A 17910-nucleotide genomic window follows, 5' to 3' on the forward strand; every position below is an offset into this window, starting at 1 on the left:
TAGAAGCAAACCCGTGTCCATCAATAGATAAACGCGGATAAAAAATGTGATATACCAAAAGTTTATTAACATTAGAATGGGTAAATACATTGTGACATGTTTATAGAATGGAATGTTATGCAATAGTGAAAAAAGAATGAACTCTGAATCATGCAATTGCATTGATGAATCTCATAGACATAATGTTGACTAAAAGAAGTTGAAAAAACAGAAAGTACATACTCTCATTCCATTCCCATGCTGTTCAAGAACTTGTCTAAAAGAAGGCATGAGTGAACCTTTTGGGAGGGGGATATGATAATGTTCTATATTTTGTCTGAATAGTGACTGAATATTACTTGGGCTTTAAAAAGAAAGAGATCTTGGGGTGCCTGGGTGGCTCAGTCGGTTGGGTGTCCGACTTCCGCTCAGGTCGTGGGTTCAAGCCTTGAGTTGGGCTCTGTGCTGACAGATTCAGATTCTGTGTCTCCCTCTCTCTGCCCCTCCTCCACTCATGCTCTGTATCTCTCTCTCTCAAAAATAAACATTAAAAAAATTATTTAAAAAAAAGATCTTGCCATGTGCAAAACACTAGGATGGACCTAGAGGGTATTACTCTAAGTGAAATAAATCAGACAGAAAAAGACAAATACCATATAATTTCACTTACAAGTATAAAAAAAATGAATTAACAAACAAACAAAAAGCAGAAAAAGACCCATAAATACAGGGAATAAACTAAACTGATGGTTGCCAGAGGGGAAGGGGTGTGAGGATGGGCAAAATGGAAGAAGAGGAGTAGAAGATACAGACTTCCAGTTATGGAATGAAGAAGTCACAGGGACAAAAGGTACAACAAAGAGAATATAATCAATGATATGGAAATAGCATTGTATAGTGACAAGATTGTAGCTACACTGTGGTGAGGACATACCTATAGGCTTGTCACATCACTATGCTGTACACCCGAAACCAATGTAACATTGTATGTCAATAAATAAGCAAAAACATGTCCATCATTAGTCTTAGGAATATGCAAATTAAAACTTCAACGATGTGCTACTGCATAATTCTTTGGATGTCTAAAATTTTTTAATTGACTCTATCAAGTGTTAGCAAAGATGTGGAGCAAGTAAAATTCTTGTACACTCCTGGTAGGAATGTAAAATGGTATAGTTTGCCAAACGGGCAATTTCTTAAAAAGTTAAATATACACTTATAATATGATCAGCCAGTCCACTCTTTTTTTTAACGTTTTATTTATTTCTGAGAGAGAGAGAGACAGCATGAGCAGGGGAGGGTCAGAAAGAGAGGGAGACACAGAATCTGAAACAGGCTCCAGGCTCTGAGATGGCTGTCAGCACAGAGCCTGACGTGGGGCTCAAACCCACAAACCGTGAGATCATGACCTGAGCCGAAGTTGGCCGCCCAACCAGCTGAGCCACCCAGGTGCCCCCAGCCAGTCCACTCTTACCCAAGAGAAATTAAGGGACATGTCCCTACAAAGGCTTGCACACAAACATTCATAGTATCTTTATTTCTAAAGCCCCCAAACTAGACACTAATGTCCATCCACAGCTGATAAGCAAATGGTTATATATATATAATATACAAATGATTATATACACGTATATTCATATACATGTGAATATACTATATATACATATATACACAATATACAAACGATTATACACACACACACACACACACACACACAATGGGATATTTTCCAACCATAAATAGGACTATACTATTAATACAGTAATTAATATGAATGAGCCTCAAAAAGTAAGTATGCTATATGAAAAAAACAGACCATATGATTCTGTTTATAAAAAATTCTAGAAAATACAAATTAATCATAAGAGAAAAAGCAGATTACTGAGTGCCTAATACGGGGAAAGGGAAGGAAGGGCACAAGGGAGGGGCTACAAAGGGGCAGAGGAAACTTTCAGGGTTAATGAATATGTTTATCTTGATTCTGATGATTTCACAGCATACACGTAAGTCAAAACCTATCAGACTGCGTTCTTTAAATATTTGCAGTGCTATGGTTTGAATTGTGCACCCCCAAAATTCATATATTGAAGTCCTAACCCCTAGTATCTCTGAATGTGGCTACATTTGGGAACTTGAGGAGTTGCAGATGTGATTAGTTAAGATGAGGTCATTCTGGAGCAGGGCAGGCTCCTAGTCCAACGTGATTGGTATCCTTATAAAAAGGGGAAATTTGGACCCAGACATGTAGACAGGGAGAATGCCATATGAAGACGGGAATATGCTGCTACAAAGCAAAGAACTATCGGAAGCTAGGACACAGGCCTGGAGCAGATCTTTTCTGGCACGTCCAGAGGGCGGCTGGCACTACTAACATCTTATCTTAGACTCTAGCCTCTAGAATTGTGACACCAAAACTTCTGTTGTTTAAACCACTCAGCTTTGTACTATTACAACAGCCCTAGAAAACTAACACGCGCAATTTATTGTATGTCGACTGTACCTCAACAAAGCTGTTTTTAAAATCCAGTAGGTAGAGGGGTGCCTGGGTGGCTTAGTCGGTTAAGCGTCCGACTTTCGCTTAGGTCATGATCTCGCGGTTCGTGGATTCGAGCCCCGCGTCGGGCTCTGTGCTGACTGCCAGCTCAGAGCCTGGAGCCTGTTTCAGAGTCTGTCACTCCCTCTCTCTCTGACCCTCCCCTGCTCACGCTGTTTCTCTCTCTCTCTCTCCTAGAAATAAATTAAAAAAAAAAGTTAAAAAAAATTTTTTTTAAAAAATCCAGTAGGTAAAATGATCTGGGCCCACTTCTCTGGCTTCATGTCACACCACTGTCTCACTCTATCTTTCACTTACAACGTTCCTTCAAACATGCTAAACTTGTTCTTGCATCAGGACTTGTTCCTTTGCTATTGCTCATTATGAAGAGCTCTTTCACCAGATCTTCAGATGCCTTACTCATCATCTCAGCGTAAACTACTTAAAACTACTCTTTTCAGAAAAGACTTCCATAAAACTAGTCTTTCTTCAGAAAAGACTTCCTTTGGGGTGCCTGGGTGGCTCAGTTCGTTGAACATCCAACTTCAACTAAGGTCATGATCACACCGCTCATGGGTTCAAGCCCCACCTTGGGCTCTGTGCTGACAGCTCAGAGCCTGGAGCCTGCTTCGGATTCTGTGTCTCTCCCTCTCTCTGCCCCTCCCACGCTCGTGCTGTCTCTCTGTTTCTCAATAATAAATAAATGTTTAAAATTAAAAAAAAGACAAGACTTCCTTCACCACCAAATCTAATATAGCACCCTGGCTCTGTCATTTGTTAATCCATTATTTCATACTTCCTTCATAGCACTTACAGCTTTAATATCATATTGTTTACATGTTTGTTTCTCCCCTTGTAACTAGGATGTAAGCACCCTACATACAGGGAGTTATCTGTCTTGGTCATCACTGTATCGTTAGACTTCACACCGGCCTATTACATACATTAGATGTTCAATAAATATTTATTGAATGCATAAGTAAATGGAAATAGATATGCTTTTCCCAGAGCTTATAATTTGATACCTAGAGAGGCTATTAACTGCTATGATGTTCTGTTTTTTTGCATTGTTTTTTCTTTTTTAAGTAGGCTCCATGCCCAACATGGAGCTTTGATTCACGACTCTGAGATCAAGAGTCACATGCTCTACCGACTGAGCCAGCCAGACACCCCATCTGCTCTGATGTTCTATAGTTATAGGCAAAGCCAGGCTAAAATTCAAGTTTCCTGATGCCCTTTTACTGCATGAAAATTTTTAACTCATTTTCAAAGAAATAAAAAGGTACCCACAGTCTTCAGTTAGCTAAACAGAAACAGAAGAGGGGCACAAGAATATGAATCAGACATACTAGTATTTACCCCTCCTCAAAGAGAGGGTAATTTTGTAGTGTGCTCTACTTCCACAAAATTCTAAAGTCTTGTGCAGCAATTATTTTTTAATCAGCTTATCTATCTGAATTCTGAGTTACCTGTAAGAGTCACATTAGAACCATCTGCCAGAAACAAAATCTGTTTATTAAACTCCTTTTAATGTTTTTTTTATCTTAAACAATACAGATAAATGGTAGCAAGTAGGGTTGGAACTAATGTGCATATTAATCATTTTATTATCCTAAAGCTTCCAAGCAGAGGGACAGAATTGATTTAATATGCATAAAAATTATGTCAATTTGCTTCTCTCAGCTGGTAACAGGTTAAAGCCCCTGATATGCCAGATTTATATGAATTTACAGAAGCTTTTTCCATCCCTTTCAAAACATTTCTGAAATTAAGGTCATATATTAATGTTAATAAGAATTGCTGGCGTCTTCAGTATCAAGTTTTCCTTCCTGTATATCAAAACCTATTTCTTGATTCCTTAGTGTAATATCATTCACTCTATTTTTGTTACTTTGCATAAACTCTTGGTAATTAGATATTATTTCTCTGCTTGAATACTATGAGGAGTATTAACTGTACTCATAATAATGTGTGTAGCCACTTCCTGGCAGCAAATCAACAATATTAATCGACAGTATTAATTAATATTAATTTTTGGTGATTAATCTCATAAAAATTATTGTAACTTTTCTCAACTGTTTAGTATGCCTTTTATTTTAAAATAAGTTCATAGTATTTTTATATGGAAAAATCAGTAAAAGATTCTGTTAGGGGGGCGCCTGGTTGGCTCAGTCAGTTAAGCGTCGGACTCTTGGTTTTGGCTCAGGTCACGATCTCACAGTTGGTGGGTTTGAGCCCCATGTTGGGTTCCACATTGAGAGTGTGGAGCTTGCCTGGAATTTTCTCCCTCTCTCTCTACCCCTCCCTGTTATGGGAATTGCCTGGAATTTTCTCCCTCTCTCTCCCTCTCTCTCTCAACAAAACAAAACAAGATTCTGTTAGCAAATTAATCTGTGGTGGCAAAAAAATAATAAACTAACAACGCAGTTAACTTCCTTCACACATGTGTGTATAATACAAAGTGAGAGAAGCTACACACAAAAGATCATTTATGGTGCAATTCCATTTATTTGGGATATACAGAATAGGTAAATCCATGAAGTCAGAAAGCACACCGGAGGTTACCAAGAGCTGCAGGGAGTGGGAATGGAGAATAACAGCAAATGGGTGCAGGCACATCCTTTTGGGGTTATGAAAATGATTTGGAGGGTGCTTGGGTGGCTCAGTCAGTTAAGCGTCTGACTCTTGATTTTGGCTAAGGTCATGATCACTTGGTTTGTGAGTCTGAGACCCATGTTAGCACCTCACTGACAGTGTAGAGCTTGCCTGAGATTCTGTCTCCCCTTCTCTCTCTGCCCTTCCCCTGCTCACTTGTACACAAGTTCTCTCTCTCTCAAAATAAATAGATAACATTAAAAAATAAAAAGAAAATGATTTGGAACTAGATAAGGGTAATGTTTGCACAACATTGTGAATATTTTAAATACCACAGAACTGTTTACTTTAAAGCATTTAAAACTTAAACTTTTACATAGTAAAATTAAACCTAACTTTACAAAACTCACCTAACTTTACAAAAAGTGGGGGCGCCTGGATGTCTCAGTTGGTTAAATGTTTGACTCTTGGTTTTGGCTCAGGTTCTGATCTCAGAGTTTGTGAGTGTGAGCCCCACATCAGGGTCTGTGCTGTCAGTGCAGAGTCTGCTTGAGTCCTCTCTCTCCATCTCTCTCTCTGCCCCTCCCCTGCTCACTCTCTCTGTCTCTCTCTAACATAAATTTTAAAAATTTTTAAAAAAGACAATTGACAGCCTGAAGCAAAAATGACAAGGTTTTGTGGGATTTATAACATATAGTATAAAGAAGAATAAAAGGACAGGAATGGGAAATAGAAATATATTGCTGTAAGGTTAACTATATGTGCAGCACTATAATATTATTTGAAGGTAAACTATAAGTTAAATATGGATATTGCAAATCTTAAAGCAATCACTCAAAATAAAAGTGTAGCTAAAAGCCAATAGTGTCAAAAGAATGAGAAGACAGTCTGGGAGAAAATATTGGCAAAAGGCATATCAGGTAAAAGATCGTCATCTGAAATATATAAAGTACTCTTAGAAGTCAACAGTAGGAAAACAGTCTGATTTTAAAAATGGACAAAATAGGGGCGCCTGGGTGGCTTAGTTGGTTAAGCGTCCGACTTTCACTTAGGTCATGATCTCGCGGTTCGTGGGTTCCAGCCCCGTGTCAGGCTGTGTGTTGACTGCCAGCTGGAGCCTGGAGCCTATTTCAGAGTCTGTATCTCCCTCTCTCTCTGACCCTCCCCTGCTCACTCTCTCTCTCTCTCTCTCTCTCTCTCTTTCCTAGAAATAAATAAAAAAAATATTTAAAAAAATGTGAGAAAGTACACACATCATTCAAAAAAAAAAAAAAGGACAAAATAACTGAGCAGACACTGCAACCCAAAAAAGACACACAGATGGCAAATAAGCATATGAAAAGATGTCTCACATCATAGATCATCAGGGAAATACAAATTAAAATAGCAAGGTGATACCACTACTCACCTATGAGAATGGTCAAAATCCACAACGGTGACATCACCAAATGCTGGCAAGAATGAGGGGCAACAGGAACTCTCATTCATTGCTGGTGAGAAGGCAAAATGCTGCAGCCACTTTGGGAGACAGTTGGGCAGATTCTCACAAAAACTAAACACACTCTTACCATATGATCTAGCAATCTCACTCATTGGTATTTACCCAAAAAGTTGAAAACCATATCCACACAAAAACCTATACACAGATGTTAATAGCAGCTTTATTCAAAATCATCAAAGCTTGGAAGCAGCCAAGATATCCTTCAGAAGGTGAAAAATAAACAAATTGTGGCATATCCGACAGTGGAATATTATTCAGCAATAGAAAAAAAAAACCTACCAAGCCATGAAAACAATATGGAGGAATGCTAAGTGAAAGAAGACAATCTGAAAAGGCTACTTACTGTATGATCCCAACTATATGACACCCTGGAAAAGGCAAAACTACAGAGACATTAAAAAGATCATTAGTTATTCAACATAGTGTTGGAAGTCATAACAGATAAGAAACACAATAAATCAAACTGTCACCATGTGCAGATGATGTGATATTATATAGAGAAAACCCTTATGACTCCACCAAAATATATTAGAACTAATTTAAAAAGTTAATAGTGCAGTCATGCAGTATCCTGCAATAAAGTCGTAAGAAACAAAATTAATATACGTAAATTATTGCATTTCTATACATTCACGATGACTATTAGAGAAGTTAAAAAAGCAATCCAATTTACAATTGTATCAAAAAGAATAAAATACCTGGGAATAAATTTAACCAAGGAGGTGAAAGACTCATACAATGAAAACTCTAAGACATTAAGAAATTAAAGAGGAACACAAATAAAAGGAAAAATATTCTGTGCTTGTGGATTGGAAAATTTAATGTTGTTAAAATGTCCATACACTGCCCAAAGCAATCTACAGATTCAAAACATCAGAATAACAGTGGCATTTATCACATAGCTAGGATAATCCTAAAATTTTTATAGAACCACCAAAGATCCTAAATAACCAAATCAATCTTGAGAAAGAAGAACAAAGCTGTAGGTATCATGCTTCCTGATTTCAAACTATACTACAAAATAGTCAAAAACAGTATGGTACTGGCACAAGAACAGATATTAAATCAATGGAACAGAATAGAGTCCAGAAATAAACCCATGGTTTTATGGTTAGTTAATATAAAACAAAGGAGCCAAGAGCATACAATGGGCAGAAGACAGTTTCCAGTAAATGATGTTGGGGAAACTGGGCAATTACATGCAAAATAATGAAACTGGACCACTTTCTTATATCATATAAAAAGTAAACTCAAAATAGATTGAAGACTCAAATGTAAGGCAGGAAATCATACAAGTCCTAGAAGAAAACATTAGCAGTAAGCTCGTGGACATCAGTCTCAGCAACAATTTTTTTTTGCATCTTTCTCCTCAGGCAAGAGCAACAAAAGAAAAAATAAACAAATGGGAATATATCAAGCTAAACAGCTTTTGCATAGTGAAGGAAACCATCAACCAAATGAAAAGGCAATCTACTGAATGGGAGAAAATATTGGCAAATGATACAACTGAAACAAAATATGGAAAAACACTCACACAACTCAATATGAAAACACAAACAATCCAATAAAAAAAATGGGCAGAGAATCTGAAAAGACATTTCACCAAAGAAAACATACAGATGGCCAACAGATGCAAGAAAAGATGTTGAACATCACTAATCATCAGAGAAATGCAAATCAAAACCACAATGAGATATTATCTCATACCTATCATATTGGCCATGATCAAAAAGACAAGAAATAACAAGTGTTGACAAAGGTGTGAAGAAAAGAGAACCCTCGTGCATAGTTGGTGGCAGTGCAACATGACTCAGCCACTATGGGAAACAGTATACGGTTTCCTCAAAAAATTAGAATAGAGGTGGGGGAGAGCTAAGATGATGGCATAGGAGGAACCTAGGCTCATCTCATAGCTCAAACACAACCAGATAACTGTCAAATGATAATCATTCTAAATGCCCCAGAAATCAGCCTGAAGACCGACAGAACAAACTTCACAACTCGAGGAAGAGAAGAGGCCACATTGAGAAAGGCAAGAGGTGCAGAGATGTGTGGGGGAGAAACTGATCACAGGTGCTATGGAGGGGGAGGGAGCTGTGGTTGCGGAGAAGTGTGAGAGAGACAGGAGAACACAGGGAAAAGCATAAGGAGAACATTTCCCCCCAAGCCATTGGCTGGGAGAATGAGCGGGGCTGAGTTTTGTGAGTTCTTGCAACCTGCAAGGTTTAAAGATTGGTGCTTTAAAGGTGAAGAGGCTTGGGTGGAATAAAGTCCTGAGGGTGCTGTCCTGCTCTTAGAGAGAAGGCAGGCAAAAAACCTGGGGCAGACCACATGGAAACAGGGGTCTGAAAAACACTGGGGCACACGGTGGGGGGATTATTAACTCTTCTTGGAGCTGGCTGGCACCATTTCCCTCCCCTGCCCTTCAGCATAGATGCAGAGCCACCTGTGGGAAGCAGCTCAGCCCTGACGGTGGCTGCCTAACCTGCTTACACCACCCTAAAGCCTGGAGTTTTAAAAGTCATCAGGGTTAGGGGCGCCTGGGTGGCTTAGTCGGTTAAGCGTCAGACTTCGCTTAGGTCATGATCTCGCGGTTCGTGGGTTCGAGCCCCGCGTCGGGCTCTGTGCTGACTGCCAGCTCAGAGCCAGGAGCCTATTTCAGAGTCTGTGTCTCCCTACCTCTCTGACCCTCCCCTGCTCGCGCTCTCTCTCTCCTAGAAATAAATAAAAATATTAAAAAAAAAAAAAGTCATCAGGGTTAGCTGGGCGAGAGCCCAGAGGCCACTGCACTGTTCCTGGAGAGAAGGCTGGCAAACAACTCAGAGACATAGAGTGTGGAAGTAGCCATTTGAAAAATGCTTGGGACACACAAACAGAAGATTATATGCTCTTCTTGGAATGTTTCACTGAGAAAGAGCATCCATAGAGACTCCTCTCTGGAGACAAAGGAGCTAGCTAGTGCCATTGCCCTCCCCTGCCTCTCACCATAACCACAAAGCCACCTGCAGGTAAATGGCACAGCATCAACACTGACCACGTACCTTGCTTTACAGCAAGCCCCACACCCCTAAGCTCTGGTGGTGCTGCCCTTCTCGGTCAAGTTTACTTCAGTCCCAGTGCAATAGACCCCTTTCCCAGAAGACCAACAGAATCCCTGCCCACACCACATCTCCCAACTAGAGAGCTCTTCACGGCTTTAGTTCTAGTGGACGTGGTATCACGTCTCATTTAACAAGAAGGCCCGAGCATACCTAGTTAAAACTCGCCACATTCTAGCCAAGGATCAATACTGCCCACTGCAGGCAAGGGGAGCCTGGGCAGATGACTGGCCTGAAGGAAGAGCAGCCAAAACATAATGGCAGAGCGCATGCAGCACACACCTGAGACATTTCCTGAAGCCCCATACCCTGGACACTATACGACCTCTTCTTTATAAAGCAGTTACTCTCAGGAGCAGGACACATAATGGACTTTTCTAACTCACAGAAGATGACAGACACAGACAAAATGCGAAGATGGAGGAATTCATCACACATGAAAGAACAAGATAAGGTCATGGCCAGAGATCTAAGTAAAATAGATATAAGTAACATGTGTGATGGAGAATTTAAAGCAGCAGTCATGAGGATACTCACTGGGCTTGAGAAAAGAATGGAAGACTTCAAGGAGACCCTTACTGCAGAGATACAAGAGCTAAAAAAAAAAAAATAAGGAATGAAAAATAAAATAACAGATCTGAAATAGACTTGATGCAATGAACACAAGGATGAAAGAAGCAAAGAAATGAATAAATAATACAGAAGATTTAAAAAATGGAAAATAATGAAGTTGAACAAAAGAGAAAGAGAATTATGGAACATGAGAACAGATTCAGGGGACTCAGTGATTCTACCAAACATAATGACATTCATATCATAGGAGTCCAAGAAGAAAAAGAGAGAGAGAAGGGTGCAGAAAATTTGAGGAAATAATACCTGAAAACTTCCCTAATCTGGGGAAGGAAATAGACATCCAGATGCAGGAGGCACAGAGAACTCCCATCAAAATCAACAAAAACAGGCCAACACCAAGACATATTATAATTAAATTTGCAAAACAGAGCAATAAAGAAAAAAATCTTAAAAGCAGCAAGGGAAAAGTAGTTACTAACTCACAAGGGAAGCCCCGTAAGTAGCTGCAGTTCTCTTCACAGAAACGTGGCAACCAGAATGACCGGAATGATATATTCAAGGTGCTGAATGGGGAAAATCTGCATCCAAGAATACTTCCATCCAGCAAGCCTATCCTTCTGAATAGAAAGAAGACATAAAGAGTTTCCCAGACAAACAAAAACTAAAGGAGTTCGTGACCAATAAGCCAGCCCTGCAAGAAATATTACTGGGGACATTTTGAATGCAAAGGTGAGACCAAAAGTGACGAAGACAAGAAAGGGACAGAGAAAATCTCCAGAAACAATGACCAAAATAGTAAAAAAAAAAAAAAAAAAAAGTAGTAAATGCATATCAATAATTACTCTGATTGTAAATGGATTTAAAGCTCCAGTCAAAAGACATACAGTGTCAGAAAGCATAAAAAAAGGACCATCTATATTTTGCCTATAAAAGATTCATTTTAGACCTAAAGACATCTGCAGATTGAACTTTTAGAGGATGGAGAAACACTTATCATGCAAATGGAGGTCCAAAGAAAGCTGGAGTAGTTAATACTTCTATCGAACAAACTCGACTTTAAACTGTACCGAGAGATGAAGAAGGACACTATCATAATAAAGGGTTCAACCCAAAAAGATCTAACAATTGTAAATATTTCTGTGCCTAACATGGAAGAACCCAAATATATAAAGCAACTAATAAGAAACATAAAGGAACTCACTGACAATAATACAATAATAATAGGAGGGGACTTTAACACCCCATTAGCATCAATGGACAAATCATCTAAGCAGAAATTCAACAAGGAAATAATGGCTTTGAATGATATGCTGGACCAGACGGACTTAACAGATACATACAGGACATTCCACACTAACTCAGCAGAATACACATTCTCTTTAAGTGCACATAAAACATTCTCCGGAAGACATCACATATTAGGACACAAATCAGACCCCAATAAGTACAAAAACAATGAGATCATACCATGCATATTTTCTGACCATAATACCATGAAACTTGAAGTCAACCACAAGAAAAAATTTGGAAAGGGGCAATGGCTTAGTCAGTTAAGCATCCAACTTTGGCTCAGGTCATGATCTCGTGGTTCGTGGGTTCAAGCTTCATGTCAGGCTCTGTGTTGACAGCTCAGAGCCTGAAGCCTGTTTTGGTTTCTGTGTCTCCCTCTCTCTCTGCCCCTCCCCTGCTTGCACTCTGTCTCTCTCTCTCTCAAAAATAAACATTACATAAAAATTTTTTTTAAAGAAAAAATTTGGAAAGACCACAAATACATGGAGGTTAAACAACATGCTACTGAACAATGAATGGGTCAAAAGGAAATCAAAGAAGTTGAAAAATACATAGAAACAAATGAAAATGAAACACAAGCATCCAAAACTTTTGGATGCACCAAAAGAGGTCCTAAGAGGTAAGTATACAGCAATGCAGGCCTACATTAAGAAGTGACAGAAATCTCACATAAACAATCTAACCTTAGACCTAAAGGAGGCAGAAAAAGAACAACAAACATAGCTTAAAGCCAGCAGAAGGGAAATAATAAAGATTAGAGCAGATGAAAATGATACAGAAATTTTAAAAAACAATAGAACAGATCAATAAAACCAGGATCCGGTGCCTGGGTAGCTTAGTCAGTTAAACGTCCAACTTTGGCTTAGGTCATGATCTCAGAGTTCGTGGGTTCAAGCCCCATGTCGGGCTCTGTGCTGGCAGCTCAGACCTGGAGCCTGTTTCAGTTTCTGTATCTCCCTCTCTCTCTGACCCTTCCCTGCTCATGCTGTCTCTCAGAAATAAATAAAAACACATACATACATACATACATACATACATAAAACCAGAATCTGGTCCTTTGAAAAAATTAATGACACAGATAACCTCCCTAGCCAGACTTATCAAAAGGAAAGAGAAGGACTCAAAATCACAAATGAAGGAGGATATACAACCACCAACACCACAGAAATACAATGAGAGGAGTATAGTATGAAAAACTATATGCCAACAAGTTTTGATGGTTTCGTCTCACATTTAGGTCTCTCATCCATTTTGAGTTTAGTTTTGTGAATGGTGCAAGAAGGTGGTCCAGGTTCATTCTTTTGCATGGTGCTGCCCAGCTTTCTCCAACACTACTTGTTTAAGAGACTTTTTTCTACTGGATGCTCTTTGCTGCTTTGTCAAAGATTAGTTGACTATGTAGTTGTGGGTTCATTTCTGCATTTTCTATTCTGTTCCATTGATGTATCTGTCTGGTTTTGTGCCATACAGTCTTGGTCACTACAGCTTTGTAATATAGCTTGAAGCCTGAGTTGTGCTGCCTCCAGCTTTGGTTTTCTTTTTCAAGATTGCTTTGGCTATTTGGGGTCTTTTGTGGTTCCATATAAATTTTAGGATGGTTTGTTCTAGCTCTGTGAAAAAATGCTGTTAGTATTTTGATAGGGATTGCATTAAATGTGTAGACTGCTTTGGGTATTATAGACATTTAAACAATATTTGTTCTTGCAATCCATGAGCATGGCATGTTTTTCCATTTCTTTCTGTCACTGCCAGTTTCTTTCATAAGTGTATTGTTGTCATCAAGATAAAAATCTGCACAGCAAAGGAAACAATCAAAGGCAACCTGTGGAATGGGAGAAAATATTTGCAAGTGACATATCTTATAAATGGTTAGTATCCAAAATATATAAAGACTTTATAAAACTCAACCCCCAAAAATGAAATAATCTAGTTAAAAAATGAGAAGACATGAATATACATTTTTTCCAAAGAAGACATACACATGGCTACCAGACACATGAAATGATATTCAACATCAATCATCATCAGGGAAATACAATGAGATATCACCTCACACCTGTCAGAATGGCTAAAACTAATAACACAGGAAAAAACAGGTATTGGCAAGGAGGTCAAGAAAGGAGAAGCCTCTTACTTGTTTGGTGGGAATGAAAACTGGTGCAGCCACTGTGGAAAACAACATGGAACTTCCTTAAAAAGTGAAAAATAGAACTATTCTATGATCCAGCAATTGCACTAATAGATATTCATCCAAAGGATACAAAAATAATAATTCGAAGGGATGCATGCACCCTTATGCTTATAGCTGCATTATCAACAATAGGCAAATTATCGGGAGAGCTCAAATTCCATCAACTGATGAATGGATAAAGAAGATGTGGTATATATATATACACACACAATGGAATATTACTCAGCCATATAAAAGAATGAAATCTTGTCATTTGTGATGACTTGGATAGAGCTACAGAGTATTATGCTAAGTGAAATAAGTCGGAGAAAGACAAATACCATATAATTTCATTCATATGTGGAATATGAGAAACAACTAAACAAAGGGGAAGAACAAAGAAAGGAAATCCAAGAAACAGGCTCTTATCTATAGAGAACAAAATGATGGTTATCAGAGGGGAGGTGGCTAAGGGATGAGTTAAACAGGTGGTGTGGGGTCAGGAGGGTACTTGTTGTGATGAGCAGCTGGTGTAGCCTGTAAGTGTTGAATCACTAAATTCTCTACCTAAAACTAATATTACACTGTATTTTAACTAACTGGAATTTAAATAAAAACTTAAAAAAAATAGGGGCGCCTGGGTGGCTTAGTCAGTTGGGCTTCCGACTTTCGCTTAGGTCATGATCTCGCGGTTCGTGGGTTCGAGCCCCGCGTCGGGCTCTGTGCTGACTGCCAGCTCAGAGCCTGGAGCCTGTTTCAGTCTGTGACTCCCTCTCTCTCTGACCCTCCCCTGCTCGCGCTATCTCTCTCTCTCTCTCCTAGAAATAAATAAAAAACATTTAAAAAGTTAAAAAAAACTTAAAAAAATAAAACTATACTGTATACAAAAAATTTAAAGATCTACAACCATATTATCCAACAATTCCAGTTCTGAATATTTATCTGAAGAAAATAAAAATACCAGTTTGAAGAGATATTATGCACCCTTGTGTTCACTGCAGCTTTGTTTACAATAGTAGCTAAGATACAGAAGCAACCCAAGTGTCTGTCAGTAGATGAATGGATAAAGATGTGGTGCGTGTGGGCGTGTGTATCTATACAGCAGAGTAGCAAGACCCTAGGCTCATCTTGTCCCCCAAATACAACTAGGTAACTATCAAATCACCTTACATACTCCAAAAATTGACCTGAAGACTAGCAGAACAAACCCCACAACTGAAGAAGAGGCCATATGGAAGAAGATAGGAAGTGTGGAGACACAGTTTGGGAGAGACATAGATTGTGGCCACCATGGTGGCGAGGGAGCCATGGTCGGAGAAAAGGGCAAGAGGCAAACTGTGTGTACAGGGGAAGCTCACAGGGACAACGTATCCCCATAGCAATTGGCTTAGAAAGTGAGAGGGAACAAACTGCCTGACTTCTGGCAATCAGTGGGGCTTAAAGCCTGGTGTTTTCTGGTTTGTTTTAAGGTTTTTAATTTTATTTACTTTTGAGAGAGAGAGACAGAGCTTGAGCAGGGGAGGGGGCAGAGACAGACACACACCCAGAATCCGAATCAGGCTCCAGGTTCTGGGCTGTCAGCACAGAGCACAATGAGGAGCTTGAACCCACAAACCGCAAGATCATGACCTGAGCCACCAAAGTCGGAAGCTTAACCGACTGAGCCACCCAGACGTCCCCGCAGTCTGGAGTTTTAAAGATCAGCAGACGTGGCTGGGATAGAGCCCCAAGGGCATTGAGCTGCTCTTGGCAAGAGAGCAGGAAACAATCCTCAGACAGGCAGTGTGAAAACAGTGATCTGAAGAACACAGGGGACACACAGTGGGAAAGTTATTTGCTCCTTTGGGAGCCTATCCCAGAGAGGCAGTGTTGATGAGGAGAGCCTGCCGGGAACAAAGGAACTGGTCAGTGCCCCATTCCCCTCCCCCCCCCTCAGCATAAGCACAGGGACTTGCTCCCTGAGTTATGTAGGACAGCTCCTGCCCCATAGCACTCCGGTAGGGCCGCCCTTTCCAGCCTCGCATTCCTCAGTCCCAGCCCTTCCCCAGACCTGCCCAAACCCGTGGTCACACTGCATGTCTCCACTTGGGGATTTTCTGGAGCCTCAGTTCCACTGGGGACAGGCCTCCTTTCACCAGCAAACCAGAGCATACCTAGTTAAAACACCCCGCATTCAGACCTGAATCAAATACTGCCCACAAGTGGCAAAGATAACCTCTGCAGATGACTGGCCTGAAAGTTAAAGTGGCCAAGACACAACAACAGAGAACACGCAGCAAAAGTTGGAAACACTCGAAACTGCCAGAACAGTACATTATAGGACACTAGAGGACTGCTTCTTCATAAGGCCGTTACCCTCAAGAATAGGAGACATAGGTAACATTCTTAACACGGGGAAACAGCCACAGAGAGAAGCAGACAAAATGAGGAGACAGAGAAATTTATCTCAAATGAAAGAACTGGACAAAGCTATAGCCAGAGATCTAAGTGAAACAGAGATAATAATATGACTGATGGAGTATTTAAAGAAATTATTGGGCCACCTGAGTGGCTCAGTCTGTTATGCATCTGACTCTTGATCTCAGCTCAGGTCATGATCTCACAGTTCATGAGTCTGAGCCCTGGATTCTCTCTCTTCCTCTCTATGCCCCTCCCCCACCCATCCTCTCCATCCCTCTCCCTCTCTCTCCCTCTCAAAATAAATAAATAAACTTTAAAAAATAAGAAATAATGATCATATGAATACTCCCCAGGTTTGAGGAAAGAGTGGAAGACATGAGTAAGATGCTAAACACAAAGATAAAATAACATGGCAGAGATAAAGCACTCAGTAAACAAAACGAGTAATACGTTCTTCCTCCTTCTCCTCCTCCTCCACTCACGTGCACTCTCTCCCAAAATAAACATTAAAAAAAGTAAATTAGCTTTTTTGAAGGAAAAAAGATACACACACACATACACACACAATGAACTATTACTCAACTAGAAAAGAATGAGATCTTGCCATTTGCGACCACATGGATGAACCTAGAGAATATTATGCTACGTGAAATAAGTCAGAGAGGGACAAATATCATATGATTTCACTTAATTAAATGTTAAATCTAAAATGAAAAACAAACAGAAAAAAAAAACAGAAATAGATTCATAGATACAGAGAAAAATCTAATGATTGCCAGAAGGGTGAGAGGTGGGGAAAACGCGTGAAATAGAGTAAGGGGATTAAAAGGTACAAGCTTCCAATACATAAGACATGGGGATAAGATATAACACATACAGAATATAGTTTATAATATGTAACAACTTTGGTGTCAGATGGTTGCTACATTTATCATAGTGATCACTTCATAATGTATATAACTATCAAATCTCTATTTTATACACCTCAAACTAATGTAGTATTGTATGTCAACTACACTTTAATTTAAAAATATATACCAGTGGTTATCAGGGATTGAAGGAAGGGAGGGATGAATGGGCAGAGAACAGAGAATTTTTAGGACAGTGAAAATATTTTGTATGATACTATAATGGTGGGTACCTGTCATTATACATCTGTGAAAACCCAGAAAAAGTCCATCAAGAGTTAACCCTAATGTAAACTATGGACTTCAGATAATAATGATGTATTGATAAAGGTTCATCAATTGTAACAAATGTATTACTCTGGTGCTGGATATTGTTAGAAAGACTATGCATGTGTGTGGGAATGTGCATATGGGAAATCTCCATACTTTCCACCCAGTTTTGCTGTGCACTTAAAGTTACTCTTAAAAAATTGGGGCGCCTGGGTGGCTTAGTCGGTTGAGCGTCCGACTTTCACTTAGGTCATGATCTCACGGTTCGTGGGTTTGAGCCCTGCGTCGGGCTCTGCTGACTGCCAGCTCAGAGCCTGGAGCCTATTTCAGGGTCTGTGTCTCCCTCTCTCTCTGACCATCCCCTGCTCATGCTGTCTCTCTCTCCTAGAAATAAATAAAAATATTTTTTAAAAAATAAAATCAATTAATTTTTTAAAAGTCAATAATGGGGGCACCTAGGTGGCTTAGTCGGTTAAGCGTCCGACTTTCACTTAGATCATGATCTCGCGGTTTGTGGGTTCGAGCCCCGCGTCGGGCTCTGTGCTGACTGCCAGCTCAGAGCCTGGAGCCTGTTTCAGAGTCTGTCACTCCCT

Source organism: Hyaena hyaena, unplaced genomic scaffold (assembly GCF_003009895.1).
Source record: "Hyaena hyaena isolate Hyena2069 unplaced genomic scaffold, ASM300989v1 scaffold_330, whole genome shotgun sequence".
NCBI lineage: Eukaryota > Metazoa > Chordata > Mammalia > Carnivora > Hyaenidae > Hyaena > Hyaena hyaena.